Source organism: Bufo bufo, chromosome 3 (genome assembly GCF_905171765.1).
Source record: "Bufo bufo chromosome 3, aBufBuf1.1, whole genome shotgun sequence".
Lineage (NCBI taxonomy): Eukaryota > Metazoa > Chordata > Amphibia > Anura > Bufonidae > Bufo > Bufo bufo.
This window is the reverse complement of record NC_053391.1, coordinates 211,095,925-211,119,713: the sequence shown is the minus strand read 5'-3', so window position 1 is coordinate 211,119,713 and position 23,789 is coordinate 211,095,925. Positions and strand designations below refer to the sequence as shown.

The 23,789-nt window shown below is 44.3% G+C and overlaps 1 protein-coding gene across 3 annotated transcripts in view; it reads left to right on the top strand.

Annotated features, from left to right (window-relative positions):
* The window catches only part of PTPN22 (protein tyrosine phosphatase non-receptor type 22), a 183,198-nt gene that overhangs the window by 111,850 nt on the left and 47,559 nt on the right, over positions 1–23,789 (top strand). The window lies entirely within an intron of this gene.

The following is a 23,789-nucleotide window of genomic DNA, read 5'->3' as shown; positions in this document are numbered from 1 at the left end:
TGGTTCGCTGCGGGCATCCTCCATTGTATGCATTTTGCTGGGGATTGCCATTAGCAACGGGCCACAAATGCAGGATCTGCTCCCCTATATATATGCACAACTGCATGTGGGTTTGAAGCACCTCCTGCTAATGCCAACCTGTCTTCTTAGTTTGTATATATAGATTTCTGGAGGTGTATAAACTCCTATTTAAATGTGCCTGTTTTCCATCTACAGGTCACATTAAGGTGCACCTGTGAGGCCTGGGACATATCAGCAAGTCTTGAGTGGGACTCACAGACTCCTCCCTCCTCCCATTGCAGGCATGGCCACATGCTGGAGGTAACTGGTGAGTTGTTTGTGAGTCGGCCCAATGCTCCTGTAATTTGCCCACTGGCTCCTGGTATTGCCCATATGGCTCAGGTTGGAGAGTGTAGGGTCCCGGGCTACTTGAGAAACCTTGTCGCGGTGTCCGGGCTTAAGACATGTTCTACACCGTGGGACATGTTGACTAATCTCTCAATTTTAAAATCAGTTTGAGGATTTAGTATTACTGCAGAGTGCACCTGTGTTCGTTATTGTTTTGTTATATTGTTATATTAATTATTACATCCGCACTTGTTACCTTGTGTAGGATGTCTATTGTGGTACTTGTGGTTCGCTGCGGGCATCCTCCATTGTATGCATTTTGCTGGGGATTGCCATTAGCAACGGGCCACAAATGCAGGATCTGCTCCCCTATATATATGCACAACTGCATGTGGGTTTGAAGCACCTCCTGCTAATGCCAACCTGTCTTCTTAGTTTGTATATATAGATTTCTGGAGGTGTATAAACTCCTATTTAAATGTGCCTGTTTTCCATCTACAGGTCACATTAAGGTGCACCTGTGAGGCCTGGGACATATCAGCAAGTCTTGAGTGGGACTCACAGACTCCTCCCTCCTCCCATTGCAGGCATGGCCACATGCTGGAGGTAACTGGTGAGTTGTTTGTGAGTCGGCCCAATGCTCCTGTAATTTGCCCACTGGCTCCTGGTATTGCCCATATGGCTCAGGTTGGAGAGTGTAGGGTCCCGGGCTACTTGAGAAACCTTGTCGCGGTGTCCGGGCTTAAGACATGTTCTACACCGTGGGACATGTTGACTAATCTCTCAATTTTAAAATCAGTTTGAGGATTTAGTATTACTGCAGAGTGCACCTGTGTTCGTTATTGTTCTGTTATATTGTTATATTAATTATTACATCCGCACTTGTTACCTTGTGTAGGATGTCTATTGTGGTACTTGTGGTTCGCTGCGGGCATCCTCCATTGTATGCATTTTGCTGGGGATTGCCATTAGCAACGGGCCACAAATGCAGGATCTGCTCCCCTATATATATGCACAACTGCATGTGGGTTTGAAGCACCTCCTGCTAATGCCAACCTGTCTTCTTAGTTTGTATATATAGTTTTCTGGAGGTGTATAAACTCCTATTTAAATGTGCCTGTTTTCCATCTACAGGTCACATTAAGGTGCACCTGTGAGGCCTGGGACATATCAGCAAGTCTTGAGTGGGACTCACAGACTCCTCCCTCCTCCCATTGCAGGCATGGCCACATGCTGGAGGTAACTGGTGAGTTGTTTGTGAGTCGGCCCAATGCTCCTGTAATTTGCCCACTGGCTCCTGGTATTGCCCATATGGCTCAGGTTGGAGAGTGTAGGGTCCCGGGCTACTTGAGAAACCTTGTCGCGGTGTCCGGGCTTAAGACATGTTCTACACCGTGGGACATGTTGACTAATCTCTCAATTTTAAAATCAGTTTGAGGATTTAGTATTACTGCAGAGTGCACCTGTGTTCGTTATTGTTTTGTTATATTGTTATATTAATTATTACATCCGCACTTGTTACCTTGTGTAGGATGTCTATTGTGGTACTTGTGGTTCGCTGCGGGCATCCTCCATTGTATGCATTTTGCTGGGGATTGCCATTAGCAACGGGCCACAAATGCAGGATCTGCTCCCCTATATATATGCACAACTGCATGTGGGTTTGAAGCACCTCCTGCTAATGCCAACCTGTCTTCTTAGTTTGTATATATAGATTTCTGGAGGTGTATAAACTCCTATTTAAATGTGCCTGTTTTCCATCTACAGGTCACATTAAGGTGCACCTGTGAGGCCTGGGACATATCAGCAAGTCTTGAGTGGGACTCACAGACTCCTCCCTCCTCCCATTGCAGGCATGGCCACATGCTGGAGGTAACTGGTGAGTTGTTTGTGAGTCGGCCCAATGCTCCTGTAATTTGCCCACTGGCTCCTGGTATTGCCCATATGGCTCAGGTTGGAGAGTGTAGGGTCCCGGGCTACTTGAGAAACCTTGTCGCGGTGTCCGGGCTTAAGACATGTTCTACACCGTGGGACATGTTGACTAATCTCTCAATTTTAAAATCAGTTTGAGGATTTAGTATTACTGCAGAGTGCACCTGTGTTCGTTATTGTTTTGTTATATTGTTATATTAATTATTACATCCGCACTTGTTACCTTGTGTAGGATGTCTATTGTGGTACTTGTGGTTCGCTGCGGGCATCCTCCATTGTATGCATTTTGCTGGGGATTGCCATTAGCAACGGGCCACAAATGCAGGATCTGCTCCCCTATATATATGCACAACTGCATGTGGGTTTGAAGCACCTCCTGCTAATGCCAACCTGTCTTCTTAGTTTGTATATATAGATTTCTGGAGGTGTATAAACTCCTATTTAAATGTGCCTGTTTTCCATCTACAGGTCACATTAAGGTGCACCTGTGAGGCCTGGGACATATCAGCAAGTCTTGAGTGGGACTCACAGACTCCTCCCTCCTCCCATTGCAGGCATGGCCACATGCTGGAGGTAACTGGTGAGTTGTTTGTGAGTCGGCCCAATGCTCCTGTAATTTGCCCACTGGCTCCTGGTATTGCCCATATGGCTCAGGTTGGAGAGTGTAGGGTCCCGGGCTACTTGAGAAACCTTGTCGCGGTGTCCGGGCTTAAGACATGTTCTACACCGTGGGACATGTTGACTAATCTCTCAATTTTAAAATCAGTTTGAGGATTTAGTATTACTGCAGAGTGCACCTGTGTTCGTTATTGTTTTGTTATATTGTTATATTAATTATTACATCCGCACTTGTTACCTTGTGTAGGATGTCTATTGTGGTACTTGTGGTTCGCTGCGGGCATCCTCCATTGTATGCATTTTGCTGGGGATTGCCATTAGCAACGGGCCACAAATGCAGGATCTGCTCCCCTATATATATGCACAACTGCATGTGGGTTTGAAGCACCTCCTGCTAATGCCAACCTGTCTTCTTAGTTTGTATATATAGTTTTCTGGAGGTGTATAAACTCCTATTTAAATGTGCCTGTTTTCCATCTACAGGTCACATTAAGGTGCACCTGTGAGGCCTGGGACATATCAGCAAGTCTTGAGTGGGACTCACAGACTCCTCCCTCCTCCCATTGCAGGCATGGCCACATGCTGGAGGTAACTGGTGAGTTGTTTGTGAGTCGGCCCAATGCTCCTGTAATTTGCCCACTGGCTCCTGGTATTGCCCATATGGCTCAGGTTGGAGAGTGTAGGGTCCCGGGCTACTTGAGAAACCTTGTCGCGGTGTCCGGGCTTAAGACATGTTCTACACCGTGGGACATGTTGACTAATCTCTCAATTTTAAAATCAGTTTGAGGATTTAGTATTACTGCAGAGTGCACCTGTGTTCGTTATTGTTCTGTTATATTGTTATATTAATTATTACATCCGCACTTGTTACCTTGTGTAGGATGTCTATTGTGGTACTTGTGGTTCGCTGCGGGCATCCTCCATTGTATGCATTTTGCTGGGGATTGCCATTAGCAACGGGCCACAAATGCAGGATCTGCTCCCCTATATATATGCACAACTGCATGTGGGTTTGAAGCACCTCCTGCTAATGCCAACCTGTCTTCTTAGTTTGTATGCAGAGCAGGGGTTTATTCACTGCAAAACTGGTAAAATGTCACCCAAGAATGTAACAGACGAATTAGTGAAATGTATTTCCTTGTCCACTAGGTAGAGCAGGGGTATATCACAGCCAAAAATTGGTGAATTTCACCCGACAATGTAAAAGACAAATTAGTGAAATTTATTAACCTGTCCACTAGGTAAAGCAGGGGTATATCACAGCCAAAAATTGGTGAATTTCACCCAACAGTGTAACAGAAAAATTTGTGAAATTTATTAACCTGTCCACTAGGTAGAGCAGGGGTATATCAAAGCTAAAAACTTGTAACCCAACAATGTATCAGACAAATGAGTGAAATAACTTAAAATAAAATAAAATACGTAAAAATTTACAAAAAATAATCTTGATGTATGAGGTGGAGGTCCATATGGAGTAGGAGGTTGAGGAGGCGGTGGACGTAGCAGTGTAGGTGGAAGCGGCGGTTGAGGTGGACGAGGTAGCCAACACTGGTTTTTGGTTTTAATATATATATATTTTTTTTTATTAGGGCACACCCCAAAAGAGTGGGAAATATCAAAAATACAACAATAAGCAATTGCGCTGTAGTATAACAATGGCTGGGTAAAGCCGGTATACATGTCTATTCTGCACAAGGTACGGACAAGTCCTGTGGGATCCATGCCTAGTTCATTTTAATGAACATGAGCTTGTCAACATTGGCTATGGGCAGGTGGCTGAGCTTGTCTGTGATAACGCCCCCTGCCGTGCTAAACACATGTTCAGACAATACAATGGCTGCAGGGCAGGTCAGCACCTCCAAGGCGTAAAGGGCAAGCTCAGGCCATGTGCCCAATTTGGTTAATTCAGTACGTGTAGGCGTGTGCATACATACTGCTCCACCATGTTACTGAAATGCTGCCTCCTGATAAGACGTTCCATATCAGCTGGTGGTGCTGGTTGTTGTGGCATGCTGACAAAGCTTTTCCACATTTTGGCCATGCTAACCCTGCCTTCTGAGGTGCAAAATTGGTAAAAAAAAATTGGTGCCCCAGCTGTGTTGGCGACCTCTTTCTCCTCCTCTGCCTTCGCTTTGTGCTTCCACTGTGCCCCTGCTGTCAGGTGGCAATGCCACCAGCAGAGCGTCTACCAGCGTGCGCTTGTACTTGCGCATCTAATGATTACGATCCAGTGATGAAATTAAGGACGGTACATTGTCCTTGTAACGGGGATCCAGCAGTGTGGCCACCCACTAATCAGCACAAGTTAGAATGTGGGCAACTCGGCAGTCGTTGCGGAGACACTGCAGCATGTAATCACTCATGTGTGCCAGGCTGCCCAGAGGCAACGACAAACTGTCCTCTGTGGGAGGTGTATCGTCTGTGTCCTCTGTATCCCCCCAGCCACGCACCAGTGATGGCCATGAGCTGGTTTGAGTGCCACCCTGCTGTGAACTCGGTTCCTACTCATCCTCCAGAACTGTGCCCTGGCTGGAAAATTGTGTACCTGGCGTTTGTGGGTGCAGGAACCCACCCTCAGAGCCACTTGCGAATGACTGGCCTGAAACCCTATGAAATGATCCCTCTTCCTCCTCCTTCTCCTGTGCCACATCCTCTTCCATCATCGCCCGAAGCGTTTTTTCAAGGAGGCATAGAAGTGGTATACTAACGCTGACAACGGTGTCATCGGCACTGGCCATGTTGGTGGAGTACTCGAAAGAGCACAACAAGGCACACAGGTCTCACATGGAGGCCCACTCATTGGTGGTAAAGTGGTGCTGTTCTGCAGAGCGACTCACCCGTGCGTGCTGCAGCTGAAACTCCACTGTCGCCTGCTGCTGCTCGCACAGTCTGGCCAGCATGTGCAAGGTGGAGTTTCATCTTGTGGGCACGTCGCATATGAGGTGATGAGCGGGAAGGCCGAAGTTACGCTGCAGCGCTGACAGGCGAACAGCAACAAGGTGAGAACGCCGAAAGCGTGCACAGTTAGCCCGCACTTTCTGCAGCAGCTCTAACATATCAGGGTAATTTTTAAGGAACCTCTGCATCACCAAATTCAGCACATGCGCCAGGCAAGGGATGTGCGTCAAACCGGCTATTTCCAGAGCTGCTAAGAGATTTTGCCCATTATCGCACACCACCAGGCAGGGCATGAGGCTCACTGGCACCAACCGCTCATCGGTCTGTTGTTCCATGCCCGCCTACAGCTCCTGCGCGGTGTAGGGTTTGTACCCCAAACAGATACGTTTTAAAACTGCCTGCTGTCGTTTACCCCTGGCTGTGCTGAAGTTGGTGATGAAGGTGTTACGCTGACCAGATGAGGAGGCGGTAGAGGATGAGGAAGCGTAGTAGGAGGAGGAAGCAACAGGTGGCAAACTGAAGCGCCCTGCAATCCTCGGTGGTGGACGGACATGGCAGCTGGGCACGACGTACTGTGGGACAGCCACCGCCATAAGGCTTTTAAAACTCTCTGTCTCCACCAGACAGAATGACAGCATTTCAAAAGCCAGTAATTTTGAAATGCTGGCATTCAGGGCCAGGGATTGTGGGTGGGTAGGGGGGTACTTCCTCTTCCGCTTCAGTGTTTGGGAGATATAGAGCTGAACGCTTCCATGGGACATTGTGGAGATGCTTGGTGACCCAGGTGGTGGTGTTACTGGCAGATCCACTGTTTGTGGGGTGGCAGGTGCCACTGTCACTCCAGAGGTGGATGAAGAGGCCGAGACTGCAGCAGAAGAGGAAGCAGGAGGAGCCATAGACCTTTCTTGGTTTTTGAGGTGTCTACTCCACTGCAGCTCGTGCTTTGCACTTAGATGCCTGGTCATGCAGGTTGTGCTCAGGTTGAGAACGTTTAGGCCTCGCTTCAGACTCTGATTGCACATCGTGAAGAACCACTCGTGTCATGTCGTCAGCACATTGTCTGAAGAACTGCTACGCCAGGGAACTCCTTGGAGCTGGCTTTGGTGTGCTCGGTCCCTTGCTGCGGTGGGCAGTAGCAGGCGTACTGTCTAGGGAACGGCCGCTCCGCTTTTGCACCCTGCTCCCTCTTCTGCTGTGCTGGTGGCTCTGTGCGACCACCGCCTCTTCCTCCGAACTACACAGGTCACTCGCATGACTTTGATTCCATGTGGGGTCGAGGACCTCATCGTCCTCCACATCATCTTCCACCCAGACTTCACCCCTGCCCTCCTTGTCGGTCTGCTCACTGCAGAAAGCTACAGCAGTTGGCACCTGTGTTTTGTCATCATGCGAGACGTGCTGCGGTGGTCCTTCCATGTACTCATCTTGAAATATAAGTGGTTGGGCATCGGTGCACTCAATCTCTTCCACCTCTGGGGCAGGGCTATGTGGATGGCCCTGGGAAACCCTGCTAGCAGAGTCATCAAAAAGCAGAAGAGACTGCTGCATGACTTGGGGCTCAGACTGCTTGGCTGATTTGGAAGGGGGTGAGGTGAAAGACTGATGGACATCGGCTGCAGGTGCCAACTCTGATCTTTCAGCAGGAGACTGGGTGGGAGACAATGTGAAGGAACTGGAGGCACTGTCAGCAACCTAATCTACTATTGCCTGTACTTGTTCTGGCCTCACCATTCGTAGAGCCGCATTAGGTCCGACCAAATAACGCTGAAGGTTCTGTCGCCTACTCGCACCTGAGGAAGGTGTTTCACTTGTGCGTGTAGCTGGCACAGATCGACCACATCCTCTCCCTGCAATAGGAGCTCCACCAGCAGCACCACGACCGGGGCCACATCCCATATTTGACACTCTCCTCATTCTCTGCAAAATTAGGATCTTGCCCAAAATGGGCGTTTTTTTTTAAAACAGAATATAACAGCAGTATCTAACGCTTGTATTTCACACTGACAGATGCAGCAAAGGCCGCAAATTATGTATTTTGCCCAAAATGGGTGTTTTTTTAAAAACAGTATATTATTGCAGTATTTCAAGCTTGTATTTCACACTGACAAATGCAGCAAAGGCTGCAAATTATGTATTTTGCCCAAAATGGGTGTTTTTTTATAACAGAATATTATTGCAGTATTTCAAGCTTGTATTTCACACTAACAAATGCAGCAAAGGCCCCAGAAGTAGGTTATTGCCCAAAATGGGTGTTTTTTTAAACCCAGAATATTATTGCAGTATTTCAAGCTTGTATTTCACACTGACAGATGCAGCAAAGACCGCAAATTTAGTATTTTGCCCAAAATGGGTGTTTTTTTTTATAACAGAATACTATTGCAGTATTTAAAGCTTGTATTTCACACTGACAAATGCAGCAAAGGCCACAAATTATGTATTTTGCCCAAAATAGGTGTGTTTTTAATAACAGAATATTATTGCAGTATTTTAAGCTTGTATTCCACACTGACAAATGCAGCAAAGTCCCCAGATGTAGGGTATTGCCAAAAATGGGTGTTTTTTTAAACCCAGAATATTATTGCAGTATTTCAAGCTTGTATTTCACATAGACAGATGCAGCAAAGGCTGCAAAATATTTATTTTGCCTAAAATAGGTGCTTCTTTTAACCACCTCAGCCCCCAGTGCTTAAACACCCTGAAAGACCAGGCCACTTTTTACACTTCTGACCTACACTACTTTCACCGTTTATTGCTCGGTCATGCAACTTACCACCTAAATGAATTTTACCTCCTTTTCTTCTCACTAATAGAGCTTTCATTTGGTGGTATTTCATTGCTGCTGACATTTTTACTTTTTTTGTTATTAATCGAAATTTAACGATTTTTTTGCAAAAAAATGACATTTTTCACTTTCAGTTGTTATAAATTTTGCTCTAAATTTATTGTTCTACATGTCTTTGATAAAAAAAAAATGTTTGGGTAAAAAAAAAATGGTTTGGGTAAAAGTTATAGCGTTTACAAACTATGGTACAAAAATGTGAATTTCCGCTTTTTGAAACAGCTCTGACTTTCTGAGCACCTGTCATGTTTCCTGAGGTTCTACAATGCCCAGACAGTACAAACACCCCACAAATGACCCCATTTCGGAAAGTACACACCCTAAGGTATTCGCTGATGGGCATAGTGAGTTCATAGAACTTTTTATTTTTTGTCACAAGTTAGCGGAAAATGATGATTTATTTTTTTCTTACAAAGTCTCATATTCCACTAACTTGTGACAAAAAATAAAAAGTTCTATGAACTCACTATGCCCATCACGAAATACCTTGGGGTCTCTTCTTTCCAAAATTGGGTCACTTGTGGGGTAGTTATACTGCCCTGGCATTCTAGGGGCCCAAATGTGTGGTAAGGAGTTTGAAATCAAATTCTGTAAAAAATGACCAGTGAAATCCGAAAGGTGCTCTTTGGAATATGGGCCCCTTTGCCCACCTAGGCTGCAACAAAGTGTCACACATCTGGTATCTCTGTATTCAGGAGAAGTTGAGGAATGTGTTTTGGGGTGTCTTTTTACATATACCCATGCTGGGTGAGATAAATATCTTGGTCAAATGCCAACTTTGTATAAAAAAATGGGAAAAGTTGTCTTTTGCCAAGATATTTCTCTCACCCAGCATGGGTATATGTAAAATGACACCCCAAAACACATTCCCAACTTCTCCTGAGTACAGAGATACCAGATGTGTGACACTTTTTTGCAGCCTAGGTGGGCAAAGGGGCCCATATTCCAAAGAGCACCTTTCGGATTTCACTGGTCAGTTTTTACAGAATTTGATTTCAAACTCCTTACCACACATTTTGGCCCCTAGAATGCCAGGGCAGTATAACTACCCCACAAGTGACCCCATTTTGGAAAGAAGAGAGCCCAAGGTATTCGCTGATGGGCATAGTGAGTTCATGGAAGTTTTTATTTTTTGTCACAAGTTAGTGGAATATGAGACTTTGTATGAAAAAAAATAAAAATAAAAAAATCATCATTTTCCACTAACTTGTGACAAAAAATAAAAAATTCTAGGAACTCGCCATGCCCCTCACGGAATACCTTGGGGTGTCTTCTTTCCAAAATGGGGTCACTTGTGGGGTAGTTATACTGCCCTGGCATTCTAGGGGCCCAAATGTGTGGTAAGGAGTTTGAAATCAAATTCTGTAAAAACTGACCAGTGAAATCCGAAAGGTGCTCTTTGGAATATGGGCCCCTTTGCCCACCTAGGCTGCAAAAAAGTGTCACATATCTGGTATCTCCGTACTCAGGAGAAGTTGGGGAATGTGTTTTGGGGTGTCATTTTACATATACCCATGCTGGGTGAGAGAAATATCTTGGCAAAAGACAACTTTTCCCATTTTTTTATACAAAGTTGGCATTTGACCAAGATATTTATCTCACCCAGCATGGGTATATGTAAAAAGACACCCCAAAACACATTCCTCAACTTCTCCTGAATACAGAGATACCAGATGTGTGACACTTTTTTGCAGCCTAGGTGGGCAAAGGGGCCCATATTCCAAAGAGCACCTTTCGGATTTCACAGGCCATTTTTTTACAGAATTTGATTTCAAACTCCTTACCACACATTTGGGCCCCTAGAATGCCAGGGCAGTATAACTACCCCACAAGTGACCCCATTTTGGAAAGAAGAGACCCCAAGGTATTCGCTGATGGGCATAGTGAGTTCATGGAAGTTTTTATTTTTTGTCACAAGTTAGTGGAATATGAGACTTTGTATGAAAAAAATAAAATAAAAAAATCATCATTTTCCACTAACTTGTGACAAAAAATAAAAAATTCTAGGAACTCGCCATGCCCCTCACGGAATACCTTGGGGTGTCTTCTTTCCAAAATGGGGTCACTTGTGGGGTAGTTATACTGCCCTGGCATTTTCCAGGGGCCCTAATGTGTGGTAAGTAGGTAAATGACCTGTGAAATCCGAAAGGTGCTCTTTGGAATGTGGGCCCCTTTGCCCACCTAGGCTGCAAAAAAGTGTCACACATGTGGTATCGCCGTATTCAGGAGAAGTTGGGGAATGTGTTTTGTGGTGTCATTTTACATATACCCATGCTGGGTGAGAGAAATATCTTGGCAAAAGACAACTTTTCCCATTTTTTTTAAACAAAGTTGGCATTTGACCAAGATATTTATCTCACCCAGCATGGGTATATGTAAAATGACACCCCAAAACACATTCCCCAACTTCTCCTGAATACGGAGATACCACATGTGTGACACTTTTTTGCAGCCTAGGTGGGCAAAGGTGCCCAAATTCCTTTTAGGAGGGCATTTTTAGACATTTGGATACCAGACTTCTTCTCACGCTTTGGGGCCCCTAAAATGCCAGGGCAGTATAAATACCCCACATGTGACCCCATTTTGGAAAGAAGACACCCCAAGGTATTCAATGAGGGGCATGGCGAGTTCATAGAAAAAAAAAATTTTGGCACAAGTTAGCGGAAATTGATTTTTTTGATTTTGTTCTCACAAAGTCTCCCTTTCCGCTAACTTGGGACAAAAATTTCAATCTTTCATGGACTCAATATGCCCCTCAGCGAATACCTTGGGGTGTCTTCTTTCCAAAATGGTGTTATTTGTGGGGTTTGTTCTGCCCTGGCATTTGAGGGTCTCCGCAATCATTACATGTATGCCCAGCATTAGGAGTTTCTGCTATTCTCCTTATATTGAGCATACAGGTAATGAGATATTTTTTTTTTCCGTTCAGCCTCTGAGCTGAAAGAAAAAAATGAACGGCACAGATTTCTTCATTCGCATCGATCAATGTGGATGAAAAAATCTCTGCCAAAAAAAGAAAAAGGAGGGGAAAGGCGTCTGCCAGGACATAGGAGCTCCGCCCAACATCCATACCCACCTAGCTCGTATACCCTGGCAAACCAGATTTCTCCATTCACATCAATCGATGTGGATGAATAAATCATTGCCGGGATTTTTTTTTTTATATATACAAAGTGTTTGCCAAAGTATATGAACACCGCCACCTCCTCAGCTCATATGCCTCGGCAAACGTATCTTTTACTGCAGAGGAGAAATCTCGTCTTGCAGCGCCGCATACACCGACTTGTGTGTAATCTGACAGCAGCGCAATGCTTCTGTCCGAATGCACATCAGTGCTGCAGCTAGTCGATCGGTTGGTCCACCTGGAAGGTAAAAAAAACAAAACAAAAAAGAAAAAAACAGGCCGCAAAGCAATAACTTTATTAACTTTAGAACAGAACATATTAACTTTTTTTTAACTTTTTTAACTTTATTACTTACCGGTAATTTTTTTTTTGTTTAGTTTTTTTTACCTTTATAGAACAAACCTCTCCTTCCCCATGGGACAATGTGCAAAGCGCAAATCGCCCAAAGATGTGGCAAAGTACGTTATGCACTTTATCCCAGGTGAAAGGAGAGGTTTGCAGCAGCTGTGAGTAAAAGGGCCCTAATAGCCCTGTGTGCCTGTCCTGTGAGATGCAATCCCTATGCTAAGTGTACCTGTGTGTGGTACTTCCGGAAACACTCTCCATAGCATAGGGCAGGGTGGTCAGCACAGTCAGGACAGAAATAGCGGGTGTCACGCCTTATTCCACTCCTGCTACAGACACGACATCTTTTTCGGGGTGACGGTTGGGTTGAGGTACCAGGAACGACACTGGGGAAATGTCGCTCGTGTAGACGGCTAACTACAAGGAGGTTCTCGATGATCTCTTCCTGGAATTTGAGGAAAGATCCCGTTCTCCCAGCCTTACTGTAGAGAACAAAACTATTGTACAGCGCCAATTGAATTAAATATACAGACACCTTCTTATACCAGCGTCTGGTTCTGCGGGAAACTAAATACGGAGACAACATCTGGTCATTGAAGTCCACCCCTCCCATGAGCGCATTATAGTCGTGGACACAGAGGGGCTTTTCAATGACACGGGTTGCTCGCTCTATTTGGATTGTCGTGTCTGCGTGAATGGAGGAGAGCATGTAAACGTCACGCTTGTCTCTCCATTTCACCGCGAGCAGTTCTTCGTTACACAAGGCAGCCCTCTCCCCCTTTGCAAGACGGGTGGTTACAAGCCGTTGGGGGAAGCCCACGCGACTAGTTCGCGCAGTGCCACAGGCGCAAATCCGTTCTAGAAACAAATGCCTAAAGAGGGCCACACTTGTGTAGAAATTGTCCACATAAAGATGGTACCCCTTGCCGAATAAGGGTGACACCAAGTCCCAGACTGTCTTCCCACTGCTCCCCAGGTAGTCAGGGCAACCGACCGGCTCCAGGGTCTGATCTTTTCCCTCATAGATCCGAAATTTGTGGGTATAGCCTGTGGCCCTTTCACAGAGCTTATACAATTTGACCCCATACCGGGCACGCTTGCTTGGGATGTATTGTTTGAAGCCAAGGCGCCCGGTAAAATGTATTAGGGACTCGTCTACGCAGATGTTTTGCTCAGAGGTATACAAATCTGCAAATTTCTGGTTGAAATGGTCTATGAGGGGCCGAATTTTGTGGAGCCGGTCAAAAGCAGGGTGGCCTCTGGGACGGGAGGTGGTGTTGTCACTAAAATGCAGAAAACGCAGGATGGTCTCAAATCGTGTCCTGGACATAGCAGCAGAGAACATGGGCATGTGATGAATCGGGTGCGTGGACCAATATGACCGCAATTCATGCTTTTTTGTCAGGCCCATGTTGAGGAGAAGGCCCAGAAAAATTTTAAGTTCGGAAACTTGGACTGGTTTCCACCGGAAAGGCTGGGCATAATAGCTTCCCGGGTTTGCGGTTATAAATTGTGTGGCATACCGGTTTGTCTCTGCCACGACTAAGTCCAAGAGCTCCGCAGTCAAGAACAGCTCAAAAAATCCCAGGGCCGAACCGATTTGAGCCGTCTCAACCCGAACTCCAGACTGGGAGGTGAAAGGGGGAACTACTGGTGCGGCTGAAGTTGGTGACTGCCAATCGGGGTTTGCCAGCACCTCAGGGATTCTAGGGCCTGTCTGTGCGGTGGCTGCGACGGGGTAACTATTGCACGTGCCACTGTACCAGCTTCAACTGCCCTTCTGGTGCTCGCTACTTCACCAGGTTGTACGGCAGTGCTGGTACTAGGTCCAGGAAGGGCTGCGCTGCTGGTGTATGCCTCACCACGTGATCCGGCAGTGACAGCCCCACTCTGCTGCTCTTGAAGCGGATCCTGCGCAACCTGTGGTCTAGCGACACGGGGCCGGGTACGCCTGGTGCTGCCAGGGACCTCCACCTCCTCGTCCGACTGGGTCAGAATCCTATAGGCCTCTTCAGAAGAATACCCCCTGTTTGACATTTTGGACTACTAAATTTAGGGGTATTCCCTGAGACTACCCAAGAAAAAAAGCAAGCCTGTCTTACAAAGGGGAGGCTAGCGAAGTACCGGAGGCCGCTGCGGTTGATAAAAAATATCAAAACTGATTTTTTTATCGCCGCAGTGCGTGTAAAGTGAATGTGCAGTGATCAAAAAAATATATTTTTTTGTCACTGCGGTGGGGCGGGCGTGGGTGAACGCACGTGTGGGCGACCGATCAGGCCTGATCGGGCAAACAATGCGTTTTGAGTGGAGGGCGAGCTAAGGTGACACTAATACAATTATAGATCTGACCGTGATCAGTTTTGATCACTTACAGATACTATAAAAGTACAAATGCTGATTAGCGATACGCTAATCAGCAAATAAAAGTGACTGCGGTGCGGTGGGGTGGGCGCTAACTGACGCTAACTACCTAACCAAGGGGCCTAAACTATCCCTAAAACCTAACAGCCAATACTAGTGAAAAAAAAAAGTGACAGTTTACACTGATCACTTTTTGTCTTTCACTAGTGATTGACAGGGGTGATCAAAGGGGTGATCAAAGGGTTAATTGGGGTGCAGGGGGGTGATCTGGGGCTACAGTGAAGTGTTTGGTGTACTCACAGTTCAGTCTGCTCCTCTGCTGGATCCAACCGACGAAAAGGACCAGCAGAGGAGCAGAGAAGCCATATAACAGATCATATTTACTAATATGATCTGTTATATGGCTTGTGATTGGATTTTTTGAAAATCGCCAGCCTGCCAGCCAATGATCGTTGCTGGCAGGCTGGTGACGAACTTGTTCTTTAACTTTTGCCGGCCCGCGATGCGCATGCGCGGGCCGGCTTTGAGCGAAATCTCGCGTCTCGCGAGATGACGCGTATATGCGTGACTCTGCGCAGCGCTGCCACCTCCGGAACGCGATCCTGCGTTAGGCGGTCCGGAGGTGGTTAAAACAGAATGTTATTGCAGTATTTTAAGCTTGTATTTCACACTGACAAATGCAGAAAAGGCCCCATATGTAGGGTATTGCCCAAAATGGGTGTTTTTTTAAAACCCAGAATATTATTGCAGTATTTAAAGCTTGTATTTCGCACTGGCAGATGCAACAAAGGCCGCAAATTTAGTATTTTACCCAAAATGGGTGTTTTTTAATAACAGAATATAACAGCAGTATCTAACGCTTGTATTTCACACTGACAGATGCAGCAAAGGCCGCAAATTTTGTATTTTGCCCAAAATGGGTGTTTTTTTTATAACAGAGTATTAGTGCAATATAGTGATGGACGAACATCTTCCGGGACGGTTCGCAAACGCGATTGCGTGAACACAATCAAATGTTCGCGAACCGCAAGTTCGCGGCGGGTCCCATTCATTTTAATGGCAGGCGAACCTGAAAAACCTTCAGCTCATATTTGCAGCCAAGAAATAATTACTAGAAGTGCACAAAATAGTCCCACAACATGGACAGTGACATACCAGATGTATTATTCGAATTTGCGATCTCCATTCATTATTTTTTTCAATGCGAAATATCGGCAATATAATGTTCGCGTACGAGCATGCGCAAATGCACTATACAGTACCCAAATGCACTATAAAGAAAGTATATTGGTATATAACACCCCCCTTCAATGGGTTTTTTGGGGGGGCGACTGTTATATCACACCAGTAGAAATTATTTGTTCCAATAACGCTTGTCCCTCTATATACCTGCAGTATCGCAGCAGAACCTCACACAACTGCTGCACAATGCAAATGCATGATAATATACTTTCTAACATAGAAAGTATATTATAACATTGTACACGGAAGGCACTCCATTAGAATATACAGTACAGACCAAAAGTTTGGACACACCTTCTCATTCAAAGAGTTTTCTTTATTTTCATGACTATGAAAATTGTAGATTCACACTGAAGGCATCAAAACTATGAATTAACACATGTGGAATTATATACATAACAAACAAGTGTGAAACAACTGAAAATATGTCATATTCTAGGTTCTTCAAAGTAGCCACCTTTTGCTTTGATTACTGCTTTGCACACTCTTGGCATTCTCTTGATGAGCTTCAGGAGGTAGTCCCCTGAAATGGTTTTCACTTCACAGATGTGCCCTGCCTGTCAGGTTTAAGAAGTGGGATTTCTTGCCTTATAAATGGGGTTGGGACCATCAGTTGCGTTGAGGAGAAGTCAGGTGGATACACAGCTGATAGTCCTACTGAATAGACTGGTAGAATTTGTATTATGGCAAGAAAAAAGCAGCTAAGTAAAGAAAAACGAGTGGCCATCATTACTTTAAGAAATGAAGGTCAGTCAGTCAGCCGAAAAATTGGGAAAACTTTGAAAGTAAGGGCTATTTGACCATGAAGGAGAGTGATGGGGTGCTGCGCCAGATGACCTGGCCTCCACAGTCACCGGACCTGAACCCAATCGAGATGGTTTGGGGTGAGCTGGACCGCAGAGTGAAGGCAAAAGGGCCAAAAAGTGCTAAGCATCTCTGGGAACTCCTTCAAGACTGTTGGAAGACCATTTCAGGTGACTACCTCTTGAAGCTCATCAAGAGAATGCCAAGAGTGTGCAAAGCAGTAATCAAAGCAAAAGGTGGCTACTTTGAAGAACCTAGAATATGACATATTTTCAGTTGTTTCACACTTGTTTGTTATGTATATAATTCCACATGTGTTAATTCATAGTTTTGATACCTTCATAGTCATGAAAATAAAGAAAACTCTTTGAATGAGAAGGTGTGTGCAAACTTTTGGTCTGTACTGTACATAAAGATAAAACGTAACCTTTAATAATGTTACTATGAGGGTCTATTCACACGTCCGTAAGTGTTTTGCGGATCCGCAAATGCGGTTGCGGACAGCACATTCCGGCCCTATTGAAAATGAATGGGGCTGCACCCGTTCCGCAAAATTGCGGAATGGATGCGGACCCATTTTGCAGACGTGTGAATGGAAAAGATATCCCTCAAAATGAAAATACATTTAATTATTAAAGTTAAGCAAAAAGCATAGATGTGATAGGCAATAACAAGTGCTTGGCGGCACTAAATCAGGTGCTCGGCGGCACCAAATCAGAAACCATATGTCCTACCACAATCCGGGGGGTTCCAGTGCACATCCATGAATCCCGGAGGAAAAGCAAATAACATCTGTCCCTGGGCTAGATGATGACAAGGTGGGCAAAGAACTGTCCTTGATATTGCCCTACAGGGGGGTGCTATTCTGGCCCTGATAGACTAACCACAGACCACCCGCCCTGATAAGAGTGACCCCTTCCGGAACCTTACCCTATATAAAAATGGCCCTAGTAAGCCCCTAGCCCCTAGGCCCCTGACTTCCAGGTGATCACTATATAGATCTATGTGTTTTTGACTCATTATAAAAGTATATTATAAGTATATCGCACCCCTCTGTGTATCACACCTATCGATAGCACACCTATATCAGTCCTTAAAATGACTTTTGTGGCCCTATTAGCTAGCGTTTGGTGTCCCTAACAGCCTGTCCCTGCTCCACACAGCAACTTCTCCCTTCACTGGCAAAACACTGAATGTAAAATGGCAGCCAGATCAGGTTTATTTATAAGGTAGAGGGTATGTCCATGTGCTGAAACATCTCAATTGGCTGTCCTGTACCACCTGATGGATGTGTCATGGGTCAAAGTTCTTCACAATGTAAAAGAATATGGCGGGCGCGAATATCTCCATATGTTCGCATGTTCAGCGAATAGCAAACACGCAAAGTTCGCCGCAAAACGACCGCCGGGCGAACCGCAAGGCCATCTCTATTGCAGTATTTCAAGCTTGTATTTCACACTGACAAATGCAGCAAAGGCCCCAGATGTAAGGTATTGCCAAAAATGGGTGTTTTTTTTAAACCCAGAATATTATTGCAGTATTTCAAGCTTGTATTTCACACTGACAGATGCAGCAAAGGCCGCAAATTATGTATGTTGCCCAAAATTGGTGTTTTTTTTAATAACAGAATATTATTGCAGTATTTCAAGCTTGTATTTCAAACTGACAGATGCAGTAAAGGCCACATATTTCGTATTTTGCCCAAAATGGGTGTTTTTTTTAATAACAGAATATTATTGCAGTATTTAAAGCTTGCATTTCACACTGACAGATGCAGCAAAGGCCGCAAATTATGTATTTTGCCCAAAATGTTTTTTTTTTTATAACAGAATACTATTGCAGTATTTTAAGCTTGTATTTCACACTGACAGATGCAGCAAAGGCCGCAAATTATGTATTTTGCCCAAAATGGGTGTTTTTTTAATAACAGAATATTATTGCAGTATTTCAAGCTTGTATTTCACACTGACAAATGCAGTAAAGGCCTTAGATGTAGGGTATTGCCCAAAATGGGTGTTTTTTAAACCCAGAATATTATTGCAGTATTTCAAGCTTGTATTTCACACTGACAGATGCAGCAAAGGCCGCAAATCTAGTATTTTTATCAAAAATTGGTGTTTTTTTAATAACAGAATATTATTGCAGTATTTCAAGTTTGTATTTCACACTGAAAAATGCAGCAAAGGCCCCAGAGTTAGGCTAAGTTCAGACCTGAGCGTTCTGAAAGGAGCGCTCTGTATGCGCGATTGTACGGGCGTTTACAATCGCGCATACAGAGACAAGCGTACACACAGTGTCGCGCGTTCCCGAAAGTCTATGTACGGGAACGCGCGACAAGCGCCCAAAAAAACGCTCCTGTACTTGTTTGAGCGTCGGGCGTTTTACAGCACGATCGTACGCGCTGTAAAACGCCCAGGTGAGAACCATTCCCATAGGGAAGCATTGGTTTCTCCTTGTTGAGCGTTTTACAGCGCGTAGGAACGCGCTGTAAAACGCTCAGGTCTGAACTGAGCCTTAGGCTCAGTTCAGACCTGAGCGTTTTACAGCGCGTTCCTACGCGCTGTAAAACGCTCAACAAGGAGAAACCAATGCTTCCCTATGGGAATGGTTCTCACCTGGGCGTTTTACAGCGCGTACGATCGCGCTGTAAAACGCCCGACGCTCAAACAAGTAGAGGAGCGTTTTTTTGGGCGCTTGTCGCGCGTTCCCGTACATAGACTTTCGGGAACGCGCGACACTGTGTGTACGCTTGTCTCTGTATGCGCGATTGTAAACGCCCGTACAATCGCGCATACAGAGCGCTCCTTTCAGAACGCTCAGGTCTGAACTTAGCCTAAGAGTATTGCCAAAAATTGGCATTTTTTTTAAACCCAGAATATTATGGCAGTATTTCAAGCTTGTATTTCACACTGACAAATGCAGAAAAGGCCCTAGATATAGGGTATTGCCAAAAATTTGTGTTTTTTTTAAACCCAGAATATTATAGCAGTATTTCAAGCTTGTATTTCACACTGACAAATGCAGCAAAGGCCCCAGATGTAGAGTATTGGCAAAAATGGGTGTTTATATAGAGGCTGGTTCACATGCTGCACTGGCCAATCACAGCCATGCCATTAGTAGGCACACGAGTTAAAAGCTTTTTGATTGCAGCCTTTCAAAAAGCGCCATTAACTCGCCGAACACCAAACCCGAACTTTTACTGAAAAAATCGGGTTTGGGGTCCAAAAATCCTAAGGTTCGGTACAAACCTGAACTTTACAGTTCGGGTTCGCTCAACCCTACTTGTAATTAGTTTTTTTCCCTAGGTGGTAGAGCAGGGGGACCCATTCTAAATTTTGTTATGGGGCCCTGTAAGATTTCTGTACACCACTGAATTCAATGATGAGAAAAACAGAAAACGTTGGCCACTCATTAAGGGGTTGAAATACACCAGCTGCATATATTGAATTTTAAGCACCATCTAGTTGTGCATGTTGATTTTTTTTATTCTTTGTTTTAAATGTATTATTCAGTTTTATCCAGGTTTTGGCATTAACTGTTCCTCTAAGGCAAGGGTGGGGAACCTTTTTGCTGCCAGAGGGCCATTTGGATATTTGTAACATCATTTACGGGCCATACAAAATTTTCAGCTTAAAAATTTGACTGCTATATTTGGTCAAACATATAGTTGACTTAGGGGTAAGTTACAGAAATTGCACTTCAATTAAAAAAATCTAAAGCGCTGTATTTTTGCAGCACAAAATGGCGCCTGCACTATATATACTACATATAGTACAGGTGACATTTTGACCATGCATAGCAGTCTAATTTTTAAGTAAAGAATGTTACTTATTTAGTTCTTTTTTTTGCCATTAATGGCAGCCAAGCTCATCCCAGGGGGGTCCAGAGAGGGGTTCACCCAACTTTTACTCTCCATGCCACTGTCCCTGCCTCTTCCTTCGTAACTGTCCCTGCCTTTGTCCCTTTCTCAGTCTCAGATCTGTCCCCACCTCCCTCAGCCTACACTCGTCAAAAAATATAGAAATTGAAAAACTCATACAGTTATGTCTCAGTCAAATAAGTAAATAATTACAGAAGTGGTCTCATTAGACATTGGGTGCAAAAGTGCTTCCTCCACTGCCCTATAGAAAGCCCCCCAGAGGCTTCTTTTGGGTAGTGTACTTCTTGGTGAGAGATCATTGACTTCTAAAGATGCCTCTATGCCCACTCAAAGACATTTTTCCCAGCAGGACCAAATTACCCTGACCTAGCTGTTAGAGGATGTTGGGAGTAGTGGTTACATGAAGGCACACACACATGCTCCTGACGGGCTCCTGATGGCCAAGACATACCACCTGTATAGAGGACTGTTTGATCCACCCCCAAGCATGAGAAGCTCCTAGTTTTTTTTTTCCACCATCCATGCACCGGCACCATCTTCATTACACACCCCTGTCTCTGGCTGAACAATTTCAGGCACTTAGCATAAAGAAATTTGGTGTCATGATGCCCATTATATGCCCTGCTATTGAAAGCCAGCCATCATTGCCTTTATTTGCAGTGGTGCTTTGTCTGACAAATCTAGTTTCTGTTTGGGATCTGACGAATGTTGGGTTCGAATATGGAGTCCTCGTGGTGAGCCCTTCAATCCATCTCGATGTCACGTGTGTTGCTTCTCACAACAGGACTTATAACTAGCATTTTTCAGCAGGATAATGCTTGCCCACGCAGAGCAAGGGTTTCTCAGGAATGTCTCCGCCAGATTGTAACAGTTCCTTGGCCTGCCTGGTAACCAGATTTATCACCCAATCGAGTTGGGATGCGAGCTTTGGCAACTTCTGAATGTGCAGTATCTACAAGCCCAGCTGTAACATCTGTGTTACATCAGGATATCATACAGAACCTGTATGCCTCCATCTCTAACCATATCTCATTTTGTATCCAGGCTAGAGGTGACCATACAGTGTACTAGAGCCTCCTTAGAATTGTTTTCTAGCTTTACCCAATAAATGTATCTCTTCACTCTAGTATTGTAACCACTTACATAGATCATCATTACATTCGCAAATAGAAAGTTTCATTCCATTCCAACAACTCCTTCTTGGTGCATTATTATTTTTTTTGTTAATGACAGGGGTGCACCTAACCTTTCTGCTGCATGAGGCAAAAACTGAAACGGCGCCACCCCCAATGCCAATTTCTTAACCTAACCCCTTTACCACAATGAAAGCGATCATTGGCCATGGCCCTTCCGCTGCCCCCCTCTTACCCCTACCAGGTGCTGCCTGAGGCATTGGTGGTGCACCCCTGATGACAGTATATTTATTAACAAATTAACACAGAATTTAGATCTCATCTCGATAAAAAAGACCAAGGGTGGACATTCACTTTAAATTATTTCCTGAAGAGTTATATGGAGTTATGGAAAGGTGACATTGGTATCAGTGCATGAGCATAGCCTAATAATGATTTTCGAAATTAAAAGGCCATGGTGCTTTGATTCTGCGTGAATATTTTTATTTTTACTGATAATCTTCAATATGGTGTTTAATGGCCTCTTGAGTGTTTCTCTTTTTCAGAATAATACTACACTCTTATTCTCTCTTTGCTCAGTTGAATCCCTTGATGTCCCACAACCCTGTATTTGTATATGTGTCCTTGAAACATCAAGGCATTCAATCTATTTCATCTTGTCCTTCTAATGGTTCTTAATGAGATGAGCTGTTTTGTTATATTATAAGAAGGGCATTACATGGAACTTCAGAGGCATAAAAGGGTGGGCATGCCTCGCAAGTAGAACATGTCTCACTGTGCTAGCTCTGGAAAGGTCATTTAAAACCTGGAAACAAGTGCCTCCTCTAATGGTTATGTTCGTATATTTGTGCACCTGCACCTCTTTTCAGTGAAGCAAACAATAGATGGAGGAAATATAGAGTTATCAGGCTGAGCATTGTTTGGTTGTACGAATGTTGATACTTCTTATATCCTAGTTACAAACGTTCTCTCTAGTTGCCACTAAATGTAACCAGCATGTTATCTATTAAGTCAGTCATAAGGTCTGACTTGTTCGGAGCTGTGTAGTTCTGCTGTCACTGATCTTATATTGATGACCTATCCTGAGGACAGGTTGTCAATAAGTAAGTCCTAGAAATTCTGTTTAATAATTTAGTCAGCACATATTAAAATTTATGAAAAAACATAATTACATTAAAGCCAACATTGGGGCAATTTTGTATTTTATTGCATGTATATTGGTATGAAAATACATTTATAATACATTTTTATTAAAAATATGGACCTGTTTTTCTCATGCATTCAGATTCACTGTGAAATCTGTCAGTCGGGCTATCTGATGGCGTGATTAAGATCCCGAACGGAAACTGAACGGACTCCGTTATAGTCAATGGAGTCAGTTGAGCTCAGTGTGTCTTAGTTACAGTGCTGCCCATAATTATTCATACCCCTGGCAAATTTTTACTTAAAGTTACTTTTATTCAACCAGCAAGTAATTTTTTGACGGGAAATGACATAGGTGTCTCCCATAAAGATAATAAGACGATGTACAAGAGGCATTATTGTGGAAAAAAAACATTTCTCAGCTTTTATTTACATTTGAGCAAAAAGTGTCAAGTCCAAAATTATTCATACCCTTCTCAATAATCAATAGAAAAGCCTTTATTGGCTATTACAGCAATCAAGCGCTTCCTATAATTGCAGACCAGCTTTTTGCATGTCTCCATAGGTATTTTTGCCCATTCATCTTTAGCAATGAGCTCCAAATCTTTCAGGTTGGAGGGTCTTCGTGTCATCACCCTGATCTTTAGCTCCCTTGACAGATTCTCAATTGGATTCAAGTCTGGACTCTGGATGTGCCACTCCAAAACGTTAATGTTGTTGTCTGCTAACTATTTCTTCACCACTTTTGCTGTGGGTTTTGGGTCATTGTCATGCTGAAATGTCCACTGGTGCCCAAGGCCAAGTTTCTCTGCAGACTGCCTGATGTTGTCTTTGAGAATCCTCATGTATTGCTCTTTTTTCATTATGCCGTTTATTGTGATTAGGTTCCCTGGTCCATTGGCTGAAAACCCCCCCCCCCAAAGCATTAGGTTCCCACCACCATGTTTGACAGTGGGGATGGTGTTCTTTGGGTTAAAGGTTTCTCCTTTTTTACGTCAAATGAAGGAAACATCATTGTGACCAAACAATTCAATTTTTGTTTCATCTGACCATAACACAGAAGACCAGAAGTCTTCTTCTTTGTCCAGATGAGCTTTTGCAAAGGCCAAGCAAGCTTTTGT